Raw genomic sequence first — 20,101 nt, 5'->3', positions numbered from 1 at the left:
AGTCAGGTGGGAAAGGGAAAGGCGAACTGCAACAGCTTGAAGATGGGTAGTCAGGGAGATGAGTTTACTATGAACGTCATCCTTTACGAGCAGCATGATGCCCCATGAGATGAAATGCCGATCTCTGGGGGAAGGTCAAAATGGACTGGGAAGAAATGGGAAAGCTCAAAGCAGTTGTGGGGACACATTTTCGTTTCCTGAAGGCAGAGTGCAAGGGGATGCTGCGATGCTAAAAGCAGCTGTAAACTTTGTGGGATCAAAGGCCGCGAACTTTCCATTGGAGGAAAGTCATGATGAGCAAGCTATGAAGGGGTGTCACCTCAGCGGCTGCCCAGTGACAGCCTGCAAAGAGTCTCTGCTACAAGGCACAGAAGCAGGAGGATCCTACTCCATGGGGTCCACAGAAACATCAGCTTGCTCGTGCTGTTGGTCAATGGAGTCCAAGCAGAATAATGGTTGGTGGTGCACACCGACAACACTGAGGCCAGCTGGGCTAAGGTATCACATGGCAACACCGTCAAGGAGGATCTTCCAATTGGTGGAGGAGAAGTCTGTTTGGCTGTGGTGGACTTCTTCGAGCCTTTCCAGTTAGCAGAGGAAGAGTCAGCCGGGTGTTGTTTGGCTGGTGGGACATAGGAAGTCTTCACGGGAGTATTCCTTCTATCCTTTATGGCCTACCAGTCGTGTAGCTGGTGGCTTCTCCCCTTGAGGCGAGGGTTTGATGGCTCGGTGCACAGTTGTACAGGGGGGGATGACGATGTTACCTTGACACTGGGCGATTTCACAACCTCAGAGCTGAAATTGGGGTCCTTCATGGAGCGAGGGGTAAAAAGAACAGAAGGTATAGGTGCAAGATGGGAGAACATAGGGTTTGCGACTAGCCAGCAACTTCCGAGTGACTGAGTAAGGCATTGATCTCTTGGACAGTCTACTTATTAAGGTACGTGGGACAATTCCAAGAGGATGCAGCATGGCCGCCATTGCAGTTGATACAGTGGGGAGGAGGTGGTGGACAATCGCCCTCATCTGCATCCCTACCACAGGTTACACATTTGGCTGCGTGTCGACAAGACGTTTTAGTGTGGTTGAAACTATGACGCTGGTAGCATCGCATGGGGTTCGGAATGTATGGTCGGATGCTGATAATTTCACAGCCTACTTTGTTCTTGGACGGAAGCACCACTCTATCTAAGGTGAGAAAACGAATGTGGGTGGGCACTAAGGAGGAATCTACCTTTCTCACCGCCCAATGGACGGCAAAGACATGTTGATCAGGGAGGTAACACTGCATTTCAGTCTTTGTCAGACCGTCGAACAGCCTATTGTAAATAACAGCGCAGTAAGAATTCAGAGTTTTATGGGTCTCGACACAAACGGGGTAGCCACGGAGAAGCGAGGTGGCAAGTAGTTGTTGTATATGAGAATCAGAAGTAGTCTCCAAAAGCAAAGCGCCATTCCGTAAACGAGAGCATGATTTCGCAGCACCAGCAATTGCATCAACACCTTCTGAATAATAAACGGATTTACTGTGGTGAAGGACTGACCGTCTTCAGTACGTGAGACCACAAGGAACTGTGGTGTAGCTGGAAGGGGCTTTGAATCGTTAACCTCATTGCGTTTACGTTTCGTAGACATTGATTGTGAAGACGATTGACTCATTGCGAGAAAATCCCCCATGATTGCTAGTGTCTCCAATGGTGCGATCCTTCCAACTGGGGGCTCCCTTCACAGGGGGTGCACCCACCTAAGGTGACTGTTCAAATCTCAGGTCACACCTCTCGAACACATGACAGAGGGACCAATCGGCAACTTTGGAAGGTTGCAGCTCAGGCAATCACCCCTCCATGGACGTGGCCTGTACCAGGGGGTAGGTGCAACCAGACCTGCCGACCTGGTGCTGGGAATTACGCGTTACCCAGTCATCTGTTACGTGTCAGACGAATCGGTCGGCCTTCAGGAGCGTACAGGGAGGAAGAAGAAAAGGAGGAACCTCAAACGCCGAAGAGGAGGAACGAGAGGAGAAAGGAAACAAAGAAAGGAAAAGGGACCGAAAAACAGTGGTGAGACTGTTCTTATGTCAGTGACAGACAATGTGGAACATACCCAATAACACATCAGGCATGTTTCCCAAGGGAGGGGAAAAAAGAATAGCAGGAGTGTAGACAGGCAGCACGGAAGGGAAAGGATGCTGCAAAGGCTGGGGCCCTGTGGTAGCCAAGCACGAAACCACCAAAGAGTGGCAGAGCGGAGATCGTGTAGGCAGCAGCTCACAGAAGAGGGAAACATCGGCCATGGTAATACAGCCACAATACTCATGCGAATCTCTCTCTACAAGCAAGATCCCTGCCAAAATACTACACATGATGAGCGCGTTTATGCACAGAATCAAATTATGGTTGCTCGGCTGCATTTTGCGAACTGGAACGAAATGAGCACTCCTCGGTATCTAGTTCTGGAGGGCATCTTGTGTGACTGACGCCGATAAACATTGAGAATTGTGTACCATCGTGTCAGTCACGTTTAATCTGTTGCCACAAGTGCTGTTTAGCTAAACCCGCGTTCACCCTTATCTCACGAGTAGCGGTCTCTCAGACCGCGCGAAAATTTTCGAATTCGCTCTCCAAGGCCAGTTGTAGTGGAATGCTTCTATACTCCCCGTACCCTCCTTAAACTGTCAGCCAACGAGGTTTTGTTGTATCGCCTTCTGTGTTTATTGTTGACACGTGTTATTGATATATGTTCGCCTCGTCAACTACGTACCTGTTTTCTTCAGTACGGTACCCTATAGCTCAAAATGTGTTCACACGAATGTATCAGTTTCAACTTTCACGAGTTGGATGAAATTGTTAGTCGGTTTATGGAGGAAGGTGTCAGTGATATGGATGAAGAAATAAACGATGAAGTGATCACAGTTATGCTATCGAACAAAAGTATCATTCAGAGGAAGAACTTCAGGATTGTTGCGATGGGAGTCATTCTGTTTCATCAATGCAATACTTAAAAGTGTCTGTTAAAATCGAATGTGTTCTGAGTGGCGAAAAGCAAAATGTAGTTCTCAGCAATGAATGTCAATTTGAGGTACTTTCTTTTTTTACCTAACGGGTGAAATTTCTGTGTGCAAATTTAAACCCTGGAATTTAAATGTATTAGCCACAGAGAGTATATAAATTTTTAGAATGTAAAATTCAGTACTCTAACAGTTAATTTATGTGTATTATTTAAAGGAACCACACAAAATTACATGCTTTTGTGTGATAAATAGTAAAATGCTGCAGACTTGGTTTATTGCAATAAAATAGCCCACGAGCATTTAAACAACACTTAAATAATTGTAAAAATAAATGTTACATAGCATAAATTAAAAATTTCGTAAGATTTTTGCCTTAAATCTCGGTTTACACATAGGGGTCCCAGAGACCCCTCCTCATGGTATACGGTACAGAAAAGTCAACTCACGATTTAAGGGTTAATTTGAAATATGCAAGGATTCAATGTCTTAAGTGCAACAGTTCAATGTCTTTTCAACACAGTCTGGTCCCTTGAATCCCACAAACCAACCACAATCTTTTCAACGGTACAGCTCAGTCTCCCGCGGTGCATATTTACTCATACGTTTTATTCCTGTTCTCTGTATTTAATAGTAAGCTTTTTGGGTTATTTAAATTGTGCTGTTATTGTGCGCCAAATATTAACTGATCTTTCTCATGTAGTTTTGCTTCTGGGTCGAGAATAATTTGTTCCAATAATTGTGCTCTGCTTGTTGGTGAGAAAACTGTATCTGCCCTAAGAAACTATAAGGTATCGCAGTGCCTGTGTTAAGAACAACGGTGCAGTGTTCCTCTTAACAGCATAGGCACTACAGTATCGTATTTATCCGCCGATACCCGTGGTCTAGGGATAGCGCCTTCGGTCCCAGGTTCGATCCCCGCCACTGCCTAAATTTTGATAAATAATCAGCTTTGGCGGCCGAAGACTTCCGGCAAAAGAAGTCACCCTCAATCTGCCAACGGCCTTGTCAAAGAGGGCGGAGGAGCGGATAGAGGTTCAGGGCACTCTCTTGTCCTAGGGGTGGGAAATTGCCCCTAAAGGCGGAAGAATCAGCAATGATCAACGACATGAGGATGCAGAAGGCAATGGAAACCACTGCATTAAAGACACGTAACGTGTATCCACAGGACATGTGGCCTGTAATTGAAGAAGTGTCATGATGATCTCTCCATTGGCAAAAGATTCCGGAATAGTCCCCCATTCGGATGTCCGGGAGGGGACTGCCAAGGGGGAGGTTACCATGAGAAAAAGATTAAATAATCAACGAAAGGATTACGTTCTACGAGTCGGGGCGTGGAATGTCAGAAGCTTGAACGTGGTAGGGAAACCAGAAAATCTGGAAAGGGAAATGCGAAGGCTCAATCTAGATATAGTAGGGGTCAGTGAAGTGAAGTGGAAGGAAGACAAGGATTTCTGGTCAGATGAGTATCGGGTAATATCAACAAGAGCAGAAAATGGTATAACAGGTGTAGGATTCGTTATGAATAGGAAGGTAGGGCAGAGGGTGTGTTACTGTGAACAGTTCAGTGACCGGGTTGTTCTAATCAGAATCGACAGCAGACCAACAGCGACAACGATAGTTCAGGTATACATGCCGACGTCGCAAGCTGAAGATGAACAGATAGAGAAAGTGTATGAGGATACTGAAAGGATAATGCAGTATGTAAAGGGGGACGAAAATCTAATAGTCATGGGCGACTGGAATGCAGTTGTAGGGGAAGGAGTAGAAGAAAAGGTTACAGGAGAATATGGGCTTGGGACAAGGAATGAAAGAGGAGAAAGACTAATTGAGTTCTGTAACAAGTTTCAAGATGTAGAGGCTTATCTCACTAGGGGTAAGATAGATACCGCCTACAGGAAAATTAAAGAGACCTTTGGAGATAAGAGAACGACTTGTATGAATATCAAGAGCTCAGATGGAAACCCAGTTCTAAGCAAAGAAGGGAAAGCAGAAAGGTGGAAGGAGTATATAGAGGGTCTATACAAGGGCGATGTACTTGAGGACAATATTATGGAAATGGAAGAGGATGTAGATGGAGATGAAATGGAAGATAAGATACTACGTGAAGAGTTTGACAAAGCACTGAAAGACCTGAGTCGAAACAAGGCCCCCGGAGTAGACAATATTCCATTGAACTACTGACGGCCGTGGGAGAGCCAGTCCTGACAAAACTCTACCATCTGGTGAGCAAGATGTATGAAACAGGCGAAATACCCTCAGACTTCAAGAAGAATATAATAATTCCAATCCCAAAGAAAGCAGGTGTTGACAGATGTGAAAATTACAGAACTATCAGTTTAATAAGTCACAGTTGCAAAATACTAACACGAATTCTTTACAGACGAATGGAAAAACTAGTGGAAGCCAACCTCGGGGAAGATCAGTTTGGATTCCGTAGAAACACTGGAACACGTGAGGCAATACTGACCTTACGACTTATCTTAGAAGAAAGATTAAGGAAAGGCAAACCTACGTTTCTAGCATTTGTAGACTTAGAGAAAGCTTTTGACAATGTTGACTGGAATACTCTATTTCAAATTCTAAAGGTGGCAGGGGTAAAATACAGGGAGCGAAAGGCTATTTACAATTTATACAGAAATCAGATGGCAGTTATAAGAGTCGAGGGACATGAAAGGGAAGCAGTGGTTGGGAAGGGTGTAAGACAGGGTTGTAGCCTCTCCCCGATGTTGTTCAGTCTGTATATTGAGCAAGCAGTAAAGGAAACAAGAAAAATTCGGCGTAGGTATTAAAATACATGGAGAAGAAATAAAAACTTTGAGGTTCGCCGATGACATTGTAATTCTGTCAGAGACAGCAAAGGACTTGGAAGAGCAGTTGAATGGAATGGACAGTGTCTTGAAAGGAGGATATAAGATGAACATCAACAAAAGCAAAACAAGGATAATGGAATGTAGTCTAATTAAGTCGGGTGATGCTGAGGGAATTAGATTAGGAAATGAGGCACTTAAAGTAGTAAAGGAGTTTTGCTATTTGGGGAGCAAAATAACTGATGATGGTCGAAGTAGAGAGGATATAAAATGTAGGCTGGCAATGGCAAGGAAAGCGTTTCTGAAGAAGAGAAATTTGTTAACATCCAGTATTGATTTAAGTGTCAGGAAGTCATTTCTGAAAGTATTCGTATGGAGTGTAGCCATGTATGGAAGTGAAACATGGACGATAAATAGTTTGGACAAGAAGAGAATAGAAGCTTTCGAAATGTGGTGCTACAGAAGAATGCTGAAGATTAGATGGGTAGATCACATAACTAATGAGGAAGTATTGAATAGGATTGGGGAGAAGAGAAGTTTGTGGCACAACTTGACCAGAAGAAGGGATCGGTTGGTAGGACATGTTCTGAGGCATCAAGGGATCACCAATTTAGTATTGGAGGGCAGCGTTGAGGGTAAAAATCGTAGAGGGAGACCAAGAGATGAATACACTAAGCAGATTCAGAAGGATGTAGGTTGCGGTAGGTACTGGGAGATGAAAAAGCTTGCACAGGATAGAGTAGCATGGAGAGCTGCATCAAACCAGTCTCAGGACTGAAGACCACAACAACAACAACAACAACAACAACAACAACAACAAGTTTCAGCTAGTAATAGCGAATACCCTGTTCAATAATCACAAGAGGAGGAGGTATACATGGAAAAGGCCAGGAGATACGGGAAGATTTCAATTAGATTACATCATGGTCAGACAGAGATTCCGAAATCAGATACTGGACTGCAAGGCGTACCCAGGAGCAGATATAGACTCAGATCACAATATAGTAGTGATGAAGAGTAGGCTGAAGTTCAAGACATTAGTCAGGAAGAATCAATACGCAAAGAAGTGGGATACGGTAGTACTAAGGAATGACGAGATACGTTTGAAGTTCTCTAACGCTATAGATAGAGCAATAAGGAATAGCACAGTAGGCAGTAGAGTTGAAGAGGAATGGACATCTTTAAAAAGGGCCATCACAGAAGTTGGGAAGGAAAACATAGGCACAAAGAAGGTAGCTGCGAAGAAACCATGGGTAACAGAAGAAATACTTCAGTTGATTGATGAAAGGAGGAAGTACAAACATGTTCCGGGAAAATCAGGAATACAGAAATACAAGTCGCTGAGGAATGAAATAAATAGGAAGTGCAGGGAAGCTAAGACGAAATGGCTGCACAAAAAATGTGAAGACATCGAAAAAGATATGATTGTCGGAAGGACAGACTCAGCATACAGGAAAGTCAAAACAACCTTTGGTGACATTAAAAGCAACGGTGGTAACATTAAGAGTGCAACGGGAATTCCACTGTTAAATGCAGAGGAGAGAGCAGACAGGTGGAAAGAATACATTGAAAGCCTCTATGAGGGTGAAGATTTGTCTGATGTGATAGAAGAAGAAACAGGAGTCGATTTAGAAGAGATAGGGGCTCCAGTATTAGAATCGGAATTTAAAAGAGCTTTGGAGCACTTACGGTCAAATAAGGCAGAAGGGATAGATAACATTCCATCAGAATTTCTAAAATCATTGGGGGAAGTGGCAAGAAAACGACTATTCACGTTGGTGTGCAGAATATGTGAGTCTGGCGACATACCATCTGACTTTCGGAAAAGCATCATCCACACAATTCCGAAGACGGCAAGAGCTGACAAGTGCGGGAATTATCGCACAATCAGCTTAACAGCTCATGCATCGAAGCTGCTTACAAGAATAATATACAGAAGAATGGAAAAGAAAATTGAGAATGCGCTAGGTGACGATCAGTTTGGCTTTAGGAAAAGTAAAGGGACGAGAGAGGCAATTCTGACGTTACGGCTAGTAATGGAAGCAAGGCTAAAGAAAAATCAAGACACTTTCGTAGGATTTGTCGACCTGGAAAAAGCGTTCGACAATATAAAATGGTGCAAGCTGTTCGTGATTCTGAAAAAAGTAGGGGGTAAGCTATAGGGAGAGACGGGTCATATACATTATGTACAACAACCAAGAGGGAATAATAAGAGTGGACGATCAAGAACGATGTGCTCGTATTAAGAAGGGTGTAAGACAAGGCTGTAGCCTTTCGCCCCTACTCTTCAGTCTGTACATCGAGGAAGCAATGATGGAAATAAAGGTTCAGGAGTGGAATTAAAATACAAGGTGAAAGGATATCAATGATACGATTCGCTGATGACATTGCTATCCTGAGTGAAAGTGAAGAAGAATTAAATGATCTGCTGAACGGAATGAACATTCTAATGAGTACACAGTATGGTTTGAGAGTAAATCGGAGAAAGACGAAGGTAATGAGAAGTAGTAGAAATGAGAACAGCGAGAAACTTATCAGGATTGATGGTCACGAAGTCAATGAAGTTAAGGAATTCTGCTACCTAGGCAGTAAAATAACCAATGACGGACAGAGCAAGGAGGACATCAAAAGCAGACTCGCTATGGCAAAAAAGGCATTTCTGGCCAAGAGAAGTCTACTAATATCAAATACCGGCCTTAATTTGAGGAAGAAATTTCTGAGGATGTACGTCTGGAGTACAGCATTGTATGGTAGTGAAACATGGACTGTGGGAAAACAGGAACAGAAGAGAATCGAAGCATGTGGTGCTATAGACGAATGTTGAAAATTAGGTGGACTGATAAGGTAAGGAATGAGGAGGTTCTATGCAGAATCGGCGAGGAAAGGAATATGTGGAAAACACTGATAAGGAGAAGGGACAGGATGATAGGACATGATGAAAACCCATACCCCGTAACAGAGCATAGGGGACGATGTGGGAGACCCGCACCGCCGTATTAGGCAAGGTGGTTTGCATTTGCCTTCCTTCGATCGTAATGGGTTTGAATGATGATGATCAAAACGAAACACCACCCATTCATCTCGAGGCACGTGAAAATCCCTGACCCCGCCGGGAATCGAACCTGGGACCCCGTGCTCGGGAAGCGAGAACGCTACCGCAAGACCACGAGCTGCGGACCACCTTGAGTAGGATTGGCAACAAAGCACTTCCAAGAGACACTGTCTTCTTTTAACATATCCCAAATCTATACAGGTGATCATTTAATACCTGTAAAGAAACCATGTCAGATATGAAGTCCATGACTCGAAACGATCATGTTAATGAGCGTATGATATGCTTTCAAAGTAGTACCTATGTCGTTCGTGTGGAGGTCGATACCACCACATCGTTAAACTTAGGGCGCAACTGATAGCTCTCTTTTTGTGAACAGCCTCGTTCTGATCCTCTACAGTCTACAGCACATGTTTGTACGAGGACTTACTGAAATATGATGACTTCGAATATTTTATTTTGCTGTCGATATCGACTTCGGTATTACATGTCATGTCGGGCCGACTGTCCCGTTTCGCTGATGCACGTTGCAACCCGCTGCCGCTAGACGGATCCGACTTTTAGCGTGTAACACGGCGATGTTAACTCATCTATGAAACAAAGTGAGAAACAGCAAGCTTTAATCGAATTTCGAATTCGAAGGTTCGTCCACACATGTAGCTCCTTCTCCTAAAGCATGACAATGAACATAAATGAACGCCGCGATATCTGCAACAATCCGACGCCTTGGGTTCACTGGTATCGATCATTTTCCACTCAGTCCCGACTATGCCCCATCCGATTTTCATCTGTTTCCAAAGGTTAAAGAATACTATCGAGGACATCACTTTGACAGTGATGAGGCGGTGAAAGCAGAGCTGAGGTTGTGGCTCCACAACGAAGTCAAACGTCCTACAGTGACGGTATCAATAAAATGGTCTCTCGTGTTCGATGCCAGGTGACGATATTGAGAAATGTGTGACTTGGGCCTCCCGTCGGGTAGACCGTTCGCCGGGTGTAAGTCTTTCGAGTTGACGCAACTTCGGCGACTCGATCGTCGATGGGGATGAAATAATGATGATTAGTACAACACAACACCCAGTCCCTGAGCGGAGAAAATCTCCGACTCAGCCGGGAATCGAACCCGGGACCTTAAGATTGACATTCTGTAGCGCTGACCACTCAGATACCGTGGGGGAGGGGGGACGATATTGAGAAATAAATGCGAAGACATCAAGAGTATAGGTGTACAACGTTAATGAGGTATGTTTCATTTAAAAAGTTTTAAGAGTTTTCAACAACAAAAAATCAGAAGCATTACTTTTCAGTACATCCTCTTAACTCTACTCAGGAACAAGGGCTCTACCACTGGTACCGAAAATGTACGCAGCTTATAGTCAACGCAGGACGTCTTACTTGTTCCTTGCAACTTCTGTAGATATGTCTACAAAGTCAAAGCTTTGAACAAAGGTAGAGAGTCATAACACAATAAAAACTTTTCAAATTTCTACGAGAAAAGTACGATTTGTTAACAGTAATTATATCTAGCCCAACTCTCCCCTCAACGCCACCTTCTCTCTGTTAATAACTTACGCAAGTGTCTCGGGCTGCAACACTTGTCTGCAGAATTCGGAAAAAAGAAGTTGATCTGCCTCCCCTCTCTACACGCACACGCACTAGGAGGCTCTCGAAATTTCTTATAAGCTCTCCGTAGTAGAAAAAGTAATTTCGTCAGTCGCTAACGTTTGACTTCAGACGTATACAAAGCGTGAAGACATTATCTCTAGGCCACTCGTGTACTAGAGGTCGCCAGCATGGTAGCCCAACGCGTTTGGTCAGAGGTCTGGCTGCCCTCTGTGATAAAAAAAAAAAAAAAACTGAGTGGAACGATCTACGATGAACTTTAACTTCTGCCCCGATAAAATGATACGAAAAAAGGGGTAAGGGGGGTGGCGTCTTTGACTAGAAATGAAAACGTGCTAGCCGCTGCTTAAATTTTGAATAAAAATCATTACCAATGGCAGCAGAAGACTTCCGGCATTGACCGGCTGAAGTGTCAAAAAATCAGTGCTGTCGATCACCTCCTGAATGGCTGTTTTCAGCTCAGCAGTGGTTTTGGTCTTTTTGCTGCACACCTTGTCTTTAATACAGCCCCACAAAAAAACGTCGCATGTGTTCGGATTCGGAGAATATGGCGGCCAATCGAGACCCATGCCAGTGGCCTCTGGGTACCCTAGAGCCACAATGCGGTCCCAAAAGTGCTCCTCCAGGACATCAAACATTCTCCTGCTTCGATGGGGTCGAGCCCCGTCTTGTATGAGCCACATATTTTCGATATTAGGGCCACTCTGGATACCGAGGATGAAATGATCTTCCAAAACAAAACCTTCACGTACCGTTAGGTAGCCACCGTGCCAGCAAAGCAATATCGCACCGATTATTGGACATTGCACACTACACAGTCTCCCGTTGAGAGTGAAGAGGCTTCTCGATCGCGAAATGTGGATTCTCAGTCCCCCAAATGCGTCAATTTTGCTTATTGACGAACCCATCTAAATGAACGTGGTCTTCACCGCTAAACCAAACCATACTAATTCCCATCATGCCCCGCGGCCAACCGTGCAGTTTCAACGTCCTAACGCACGCCGTTCAGAAGCTATGACGATTTTATTTCATACAGTTCAATAATTCCCACCCTGTGTGTGCGCGTCTCGTCTACGCAGATGTCCGTGTACTGCTAAAGGTTTGACGGCAGCTGAGAAAGTTGGCCGGAATGTGGCAAAGGCGGTAGCCGAGGTCTAACGGCGCGCGGGAGCTAGCCGGTAGGAACCTCACGAACGCAAGTTGGATACATATATAGAACCTCCCACTTACAATGAAAATGCTCGTGTGTTTTTAGGAAACGAAGCGAAACTATGTATCTGAAAGACATAGCATACCTATCTGAATAAAAACAGCCTACCGAAGTAATGACTACATGTAAGTAATGAGTCCCTACATAAAATCTTTTACGTAAAAAAAAAGGATGACAATGACATTCTACGCACAGTATAGTTTCATTCACCTGAACTATGTAGCTGAGGAATTTGCAGTTCACATATTTCAGTTAAACAGACGTTAAAGTGAGACACAGCTGCCCCAAATTCGCAACAACATTCTACTGACAATACCTTTATATTTCAACTGTTTACATGACAGCTATGATCACATCACATTCTGAAAGTTTCCTACGAGAAAGACTAACCAAGACCTGGTTAACCTTAAAAAATCTCAGACTTTAGTGCGAAAACATAGCAAAACAGAACTATCCGACAGGTGGTGGAGGGTCTCGACAGAACGCAAAATCACTGGATAAGCGCATTCACAATAAGAACCTAGACACACGTTTCATCATGAAAACCGTCACTACGAAGACGTATTCTGACGTAGTACAGTCAGTGCTTTGTTGCGGGAAATGCTATTCAAATGGTCATTATGCCAACCATTACAGATTAGTCTTGACACTACATGGAAGAATACTTGGGAAAGATAAGCGATAGCACCAAATAACACTAATGAAATAACGCTGGAATAAATTATCTTTAAATATACCCTTTCTGTTTAGACCAGCAAGCTGAACGATCAGACTGAATTAAGATGATGCGGTTCTTGTTTTGAAATGACTTGCTGCTACAGTAAAACCCAATGGAACGCCAATAAAGGCTCGTATCTAATGATGAATAAAGATGTGTTGCCAGTATCTTTTTCGGTTAGCAACGATTCATCATACATCGAAGATGTACATCTCTCAGAGTCCATTTATCATACAAGGCTTCCCAGAAGGTATTGTAAATATTCAAGGATGCGAAAGAAAGGATTATTTGTAGCAGGAAACTTCAAATAGACATATGCCACATTCCGAATGGGTCCTGAGAGAAAACACATGTAATGTACATTATCAGGTTTACAAATGTACAACAGTGAGTATAAATTACAACATGCAGTTTACAAAGGATCACTTCAAAGATACGCATTTCTCACACATTCACGTCTAAGCACTACTGCGCACGTCACATTACAGCCGTTGTACAGTTCACAATAAATGATATAATATCCCATCGTCATCTTCAGTGCATTTACGCACTCTTGGAGAACGTGTGTTGCTTGTCTGAGTCCCTCTGCTCTTTCCCTAATGAGGTTAGCAGCGTCCGTGCTGCGACCAAAGAGTTCATTCCACCTTTTGTTTGTACATCTCACACTACATAGTAGTAGTAGTAGTAGTAGTAGTAGTAGTAGTAGTAGTATGGTATTCTGCCTTATGGCAGGTCTTGTCATGGGTGAAGCCTCTTCCACTTTTTGTCTGTCCATAGCCAGTCTTTTCATTTCTGAATATTTGTCTCCTTTTATATTGCCCAGCATTTGATATCTTCTCTTTCCTCTTCCCCTTTCACCCTCCACTATTCCCTCTATTCCTTCCTTCAACAAACAATCCCTCCTCAAACAATGTCCAATCCAGTTCCGTTTTCTCTTTCTGATAACTTTCAGCGTGTTTCTTTCTTCTCCAACTCTTCTTAATACTTCTTCATTCCTTACTCGGTCTTCCCATTCTTCACACTACACTCGGTCTTCACACTACATCGAACTCTAATGGCGGAAGGTCAGCCTATCTTGGTGGCCAGTCAATCTTACTACCACAACCAGTCCAACAATTGGGACAAATGAGTTTGAAATATTCCAACACACGTCTGGCAAAATGTGAATGGGCTCCCTTATGCTGGATGTACACTGCAGTCAACCTGGCCAGAGAAACGTCCTCTAGATGTTCAACAACCGAATCTTCCACAGAATGCAAGTGATGCTGTCTCTAAATCTGGCAGAAAACCCAAAGCGATTCTGGTCATACATAAAGCACGCCAGTGGCAAGACAATGAATACTTTCACTGCGCGATGACAACGGTGAAGTCCCTGATGACAGTGCCACTAAAGCAGAGTTATTAAACACGGTTTTCCGAAACTCCTTCACCAAAGAAAACGAAGTAAATATTCCTGAATTCTAATCAAGAACAACTGCCAAGATGAGAAACATAGGACTAAATATCCTCGGAGTAACGAAGCAGCTTAAATCACTTAATAAAGGCAAGGCCTCCGGTCCAGATTGTATACCAGTCAGGTTCCTCTCGGATATGCTGATAAAATAGCTCCATATTTAGCAATTACACTACTGGCCATTAAAATTGCAACACCACGAAAATGACATGCTACAGACGCGAAATTTAACCGAGAGGAAGACGATGCTGTGATATGCAAATCATTAGCTTTTCAGAGCATTAACACTAGGTTGGCGCCGGTGGCGACACCTACAACGTGCTGACAGGAGGAAAGTTTCCAACCGATTTCTCATACACAAACAGCAGTTGACCGGCGTTGCCTGGTGAAACGTTGTTGTGATGCCTCGTGTAAGGAAGAGAAATGCGTACCATCACGTTTCCGACATTGATAAAGGTCGCATTGTTGCCTATCGCGATTGCGGTTTAGCGTATCGCGACATTGCTGCTCGCGTTGGTCGAGATCCAATGACTGTTAGCAGAATATGGAATCGGTGGGTTCAGGAGGGTAATACGGAACGCCGAGCTGGATCCCAACGGCCTCGTATCACTAGCAGTAGAGATAACAGGCATCTTATCCGCGTGGCTGTAACGAATCGTGCAGAAACGTCTCGATCACTGAGTTAACAGGTGGGGACGTTTACAAGACAACTACCATCTGCACCAACAGTTCGACGGCGTTTGCAGCAGCATGGACTATCAGCTCGGAGACCATGGCTGCGGTTACCCTTGACGGTGCATCACAGACAGGAGCGCCTGCGATGGTGTACTCGACGACGAATCTGGGTGCACGAATGGCAAAACGTAATTTTTTCGGATGAATCCAGGTTCTGTTTACAGCATCGTGATGGTCGCATCCGTGTTTGGCGACATCGCGACGAACGCACTATTGGAAGAGTGTATTCGTCATCGCCATACATACTGGCGTATCACCCGGCGGGATGGTATGGCGTGCCATTGGTTACACGTCTCGCTCACCTCTTGTTCGCATTGACGGCACTTTGAACAGTGGACGTTACATTTCAGATGTGTTACGACCCGTGGCTCTACCCTTCATTCGATCCCTGCGAAACCCTACATTTCAGCAGGATAATGCGCGACCGCATGTTGCAGGTCCTGTACGGGCCTTTCTGGATGCAGAAAATGTTCGACAGCTCCCCTGGCCAGCACATTCTCCAGATCTCCCACCAATTTAAAACGTCTGGTCAATGGTGGCCGAGCAACTGGCTCGTCACAATACGCCACTCACTACTCTTGATGAATTGTGGTATCGTGTTGAAGCTGGATGGGCAGCTGTACCTGTACACGCCATCCAAGCTCTGTTTGACTCTATGACCAGGCGTATCAAGGCCGTTATTACGGCCAGAGGTGGTTGTTCTGGGAACTGATTTCTCAGGATCTATGCACTCAAATTGTGTGAAAATGTAATCACATGTCAGTTCTAGTCCAATATATTTGTCCAATGAATACCCGTTTATCATCTGCATTTCCTCTTCGTGTAGCAATTTTAATGGCCAGTAGTGTATTTTTGGCGGGCCAGCTTTTGACCTTCCGCGGTCCGCCATTTGCCGACCGCTGCTCTAGGCAGTCTCTCCTTGCGACTTCCATATTTTTGAAGCCCAGAAGAATACTTTTCGTGGCCGTCGATCTGATTCGGACGAAGGGATGGGTACAGTTATGGCTCCGCAGGGAACAGCAAACATTTTTCCGTACAGGTACTGACCGTCTTGCTGCACAGTGGGATGAGTGTATTGACAGTTACCTTTGAAACAATCAACAGTTTACTTACTTTTATCCCTGTGTCTCGTTTATATTTGACAGCCTCATAGAGTTTCCCGCAAGACTAAATAATCGTGACGCCACTACCACTTCCAGGGGTCCTTCGAAAAAAGTGATTTCTTGAAATACAGGGTGTCCATAAAGTCCCTTTAAAACTTCAAAATTTTATTACAACGGCTGTCGTAGAAATATTTTAGCAACATTTCTTTTATTGTAATCACTGTTTACTGATGTTTTTATATATACTAAAATTTAGTGTTTCAGATGCTTTGTTGATTGAAGGGAGTGAACCTCTAAAAAATTGCAACTCCTCAAGAGAAGGCACAATGTGAGTCCTGGTTTATTGAGACAAAATCGGATGTTCAGACTCAACGAAACTTCAGAATGATGTATGGAAGAGATCCACCATCGCGCCCTTCAATCTGTGCATGGCACAAAAAATTTGTGGAGACAGGGACAGTGTTGGATAAAGGGAGGAGCGGGCGACCAAGAACATCCGAGGAAAACATCGATCGCGTTTTAAACGTCTTCACTCGTTCACCTACAAAGTCCATCCGCACTGCTGCCAGACAGTTGCAACTACCACGTTCAGCTGTCCACAAGAACTCACGGTGGTACGCTTACAAAGTTCAACTGTTACAGACACTTGAGCCAAATGACAAGCCAAAACGGAGATAGTTTGCACTCAACATGCTGGAACGCCTTTCGGAGGATGAAGCATTCCTCAATCGAGTTTGTTTCCGTGACGAGGCAACTTTTCATATGTCTGGGACATTAAACAGACACAATGTGAGAATATGGGGATTTGAACATCCTCATGTGACTGGGAAGCTTCACCGGGATAGTCCAAAAGTGAATGTGTGGTGTGGAATCATGTGCAACCGAATAATTGCTCCATTTTTCTTCAACGAGTTAACAATTACTACAGATATTTACTTCGACCTTCTGACCGAATATCTAGCACCACAATTGACTGACTTACAACGAACTATCATTTTCCAGCAAGATGGTGCACCACCATATTGGGGACTGCACGTTCGTCGGGTCCTCAATGAAATATTTCCAGGCAGATGGATTGGGAGGGACGGGCCAATCCCTTGGCCACCGCGTTCGCCAGATATTACTCCCTTGGACTTTTTTTATGGGGGTAAGCAAAGAAGGGAAGGCAGAAAGGTGGAAGGAGTATATAGAGGATCTATACAAGGGCGATGTACTTGAGGACAATATTATGGACATGGAAGAGGATGTAGATGAAGATGAAATGGGAGATACGATACTGCGTGAAGAGTTTGACAGAGCACTGAAAGACCTGAGTCGAAACAAGGCCCTCGGAGTAGACAACATTCCATTGGAACTACTGACGGCCTTGGGAGAGCCAGTCCTGACAAAACTCTACCATCTGGTGAGCAAGATGTCTGGGACAGGCGAAATACCCCCAGACTTCAAGAAGAATATAATAATTCCAATCCCAGAGAAAGCAGGTGTTGACAGATGTGAACATTACCGAACAATCAGTTTAATAAGCCACAGCTGCAAAATACTAACACGAATTCTTTACAGACGAATGGAAAAACTAGTAGAAGCCGACCTCGGGGAAGATCAGTTTGGATTTCGTAGAAATACTGGAACACGTGAGGCAATACTGACCCTACGACTTATCATAGAAGAAAGATTAAGGAAAGGCAAACCTACGTTTCTAGCATTTGTAGACTTAGAGAAGGCTTTTGACAATGTTGACTGGAATAATCTCTTTCAAATTCTAAAGGTGGCAGAGGTAAAATACGGGGAGCGAAAAGCTATTTACAATTTGTACAGAAACCAGATAGCAGTTATAAGAGTCGAGGGGCATGAAAGGGAAGCAGTGGTTGGGAAGGGAGTAAGACAGGGTTGTAGCCTCTCCCCGATGTTATTCAATCTATATATTGAGCAAGCAGTAAAGGAAACAAAAGAAAAATTCGGAGCAGGTATTAAAATTCATGGAGAAGAAATAAAAACTTTGAGGTTCGCCGATGACATTGTAATTCTGTCAGAGACAGCAAAGGACTTGGAAGAGCAGTTAAATGGAGTGGATAGCGTCTTGAAAGGAGGATATAAGATGAACATCAACAAAAGCAAAACGAGGATAATGGAATGTAGTAGAATTAAGTCGGGTGATGCTGAGGGAATTAGATTAGGAAATGAGACACTTAAAGTAGTAAAGGAGTTTTGCTATTTAGGGAATAAAATAACTGATGATAGTCGAAGTAGAGAGGATATAAAACGTAGACTGGCTATGGCAAGGAAATCGTTTCTGAAGAAGAGAAATTTGTTAACATCGAGTATAGATTTAAGTGTCAGGAAGTCGTTTCTGAAAGTATTTGTATGGAGTGTAGCCATGTATGGAAGTGAAACATGAATGATAAATAGTTTGGACAAGATGAGAATAGAAGCTTTCGAAATGTGGTGCTACAGATGAATGCTGAAGATTAGATGGGTAGATCACATAACTAAGAGGAAGTATTGAATAGGACTGGGGAGAAGAGAAGTTTGTGGCACAACTTGACCAGAAGAAGGGATCGGTAGGGTAGGACATGTTCTGAGGCATCAAGGGATCACCAATTTAGTATTGGAGGGCAGCGTGGAGGGTAAAAATCGTAGAGGGAGGCCAAGAGATGAATACACTAAGCAGATTCAGAAGGATGTAGGTTGCAGCAGGTACTGGGAGATGAAGAAGCTTGCACAGGATAGAGTAGCATGGGGAGCTGCATCAAACCAGTCTCAGGACTGAAGACCACCACCACAACAACAACAACAACAATAACAACAACAACAACAATGTAAAAGATATTGTGTATCAATCACAGATACGGGACATTGCTCACTTGAAGCAAAGGATTCGTTATGTCATTGCCACCGTTGATGACGCTATGCTACAGCGAGCATGGCACGAAATTGAGTACCGTCTTGATGTGCTCCGTGCAACTAAAGGCGCCCATATAGAGGTCTATAAACGCTGTCAAAAAAATTTTTATAAGCACTGATTACAATAAAAGAAATGATGTTAAAATATTTCTACAGCTGCCGTTGTAATAAAATTTTGAAGTTGTAAATGGACTTTATTGACACCCTGTAGATCGCGGTACCTTTATCTGGAACGAGAACTCATCAGAAACATGCAGTGCTCCAAATCTGTGGCAGACTATCCAAATAATAGTAGCCTGAGTAGATATTTATGCGTGTCGAACAAAAAATTAAGTTTGCACGATGTTTGTCAGTAATATCAATTAATATATACTTGACATTTTTTCAGAAATTTTGGTTGGTGAAATATTTGCGGTGTCTCATCGTGAGGTTCAATTATGAAAAAGGGTTCGGTCACTGATTTACTTGTAAGCGCGTTCAGAGGAGACACTAAACAGATGGACAGTGCATTGCATCTACTTATGTGTACTCAATGCAAGTTCTCTGGACACAGTGCTCCATGCACAAGGCATCCCTGGTGTTTTGTTCGACGTGTGGGAGGTTCGAACGTTACGCTAGTGAATGTAGAGAGTGCGCTTGATTAGCTGTGCGACATAAATGTATTCATCGCGAGCAAATGCATTTTACAGGAATTCTTGATCTGAGAATGTAACTCATTTTACAAGTGAATTCTTTCTTTTCTAGTAATGACTGAGGAGAACCTGGACGGCAGCATAGGATATTGAGTATGCACGTACTAGCGAGAAAGCGTCACAGTACCTTTAAGTAAGATTTATGGAGAGAAGTTGTACTGGTTTGCCGTTGTTAGAGTGCAGATCACTCTATACATTGCAATTCACACCTGTGACAGTTTCCTCTACGTATATTACATATCAGAGCACGCCCAGGTCATGTTATCTGTTCAGCGCTGAAGGGGCAGAATGAATAGCACTGCAGGACATCAAGAGAAAGTTTTTCGGTGACGACACGTCGGACGACCTGTTTGTAACTGTCAGATGACGCGGTTAGTGACGTCAGCTGTGAGACAGCAGAATATACGCAAATGAACTCAGAGACAAGTACATCTTCGACGTGTGATGGATCGTTAGCAACTGAAGAAGATGTAGGGGGCACGTCTTTACTCATCATTAGATACTTGTCTTCATAGGTGTTCCATTGGATTTTGCTATTATCACTGTAGCAACAACTCATTTCAGAGCAAGAATGGTGTCGTTCCAATTCATTCCGATCGTCCCTGTTGTTGTTGTAAACCGAAAAGGTATATTTAACGTTAATTTGTTGCTATCGTTTACCTTGCCCATATATTCTTCCAAGTTGTGTCGAGACTAATCTCTCACGGTCGACATAACTGCCATGTGCATAGTACTCCCCGCCTGAAAACACTGACTGGACTACGTCAGAACATCTCTCGGTAGAGATTGTTTTCATG

At 43.7% G+C, this 20,101-nt stretch overlaps 1 protein-coding gene across 1 annotated transcript in view; it reads right to left on the bottom strand.

Moving 5' to 3' along the window:
• The window catches only part of LOC124545368 (serine protease gd-like), a 243,124-nt gene that overhangs the window by 197,797 nt on the left and 25,226 nt on the right, over positions 1 to 20,101 (bottom strand). The gene's annotated exons all lie outside the window — the stretch shown is intronic.

This window comes from Schistocerca americana, chromosome 8 (genome assembly GCF_021461395.2).
Source record: "Schistocerca americana isolate TAMUIC-IGC-003095 chromosome 8, iqSchAmer2.1, whole genome shotgun sequence".
Taxonomy (NCBI): Eukaryota; Metazoa; Arthropoda; class Insecta; order Orthoptera; family Acrididae; genus Schistocerca; species Schistocerca americana.
Note: the sequence above shows the minus strand (reverse complement) of the source record. Positions and strands in the feature narration are given on the sequence as shown.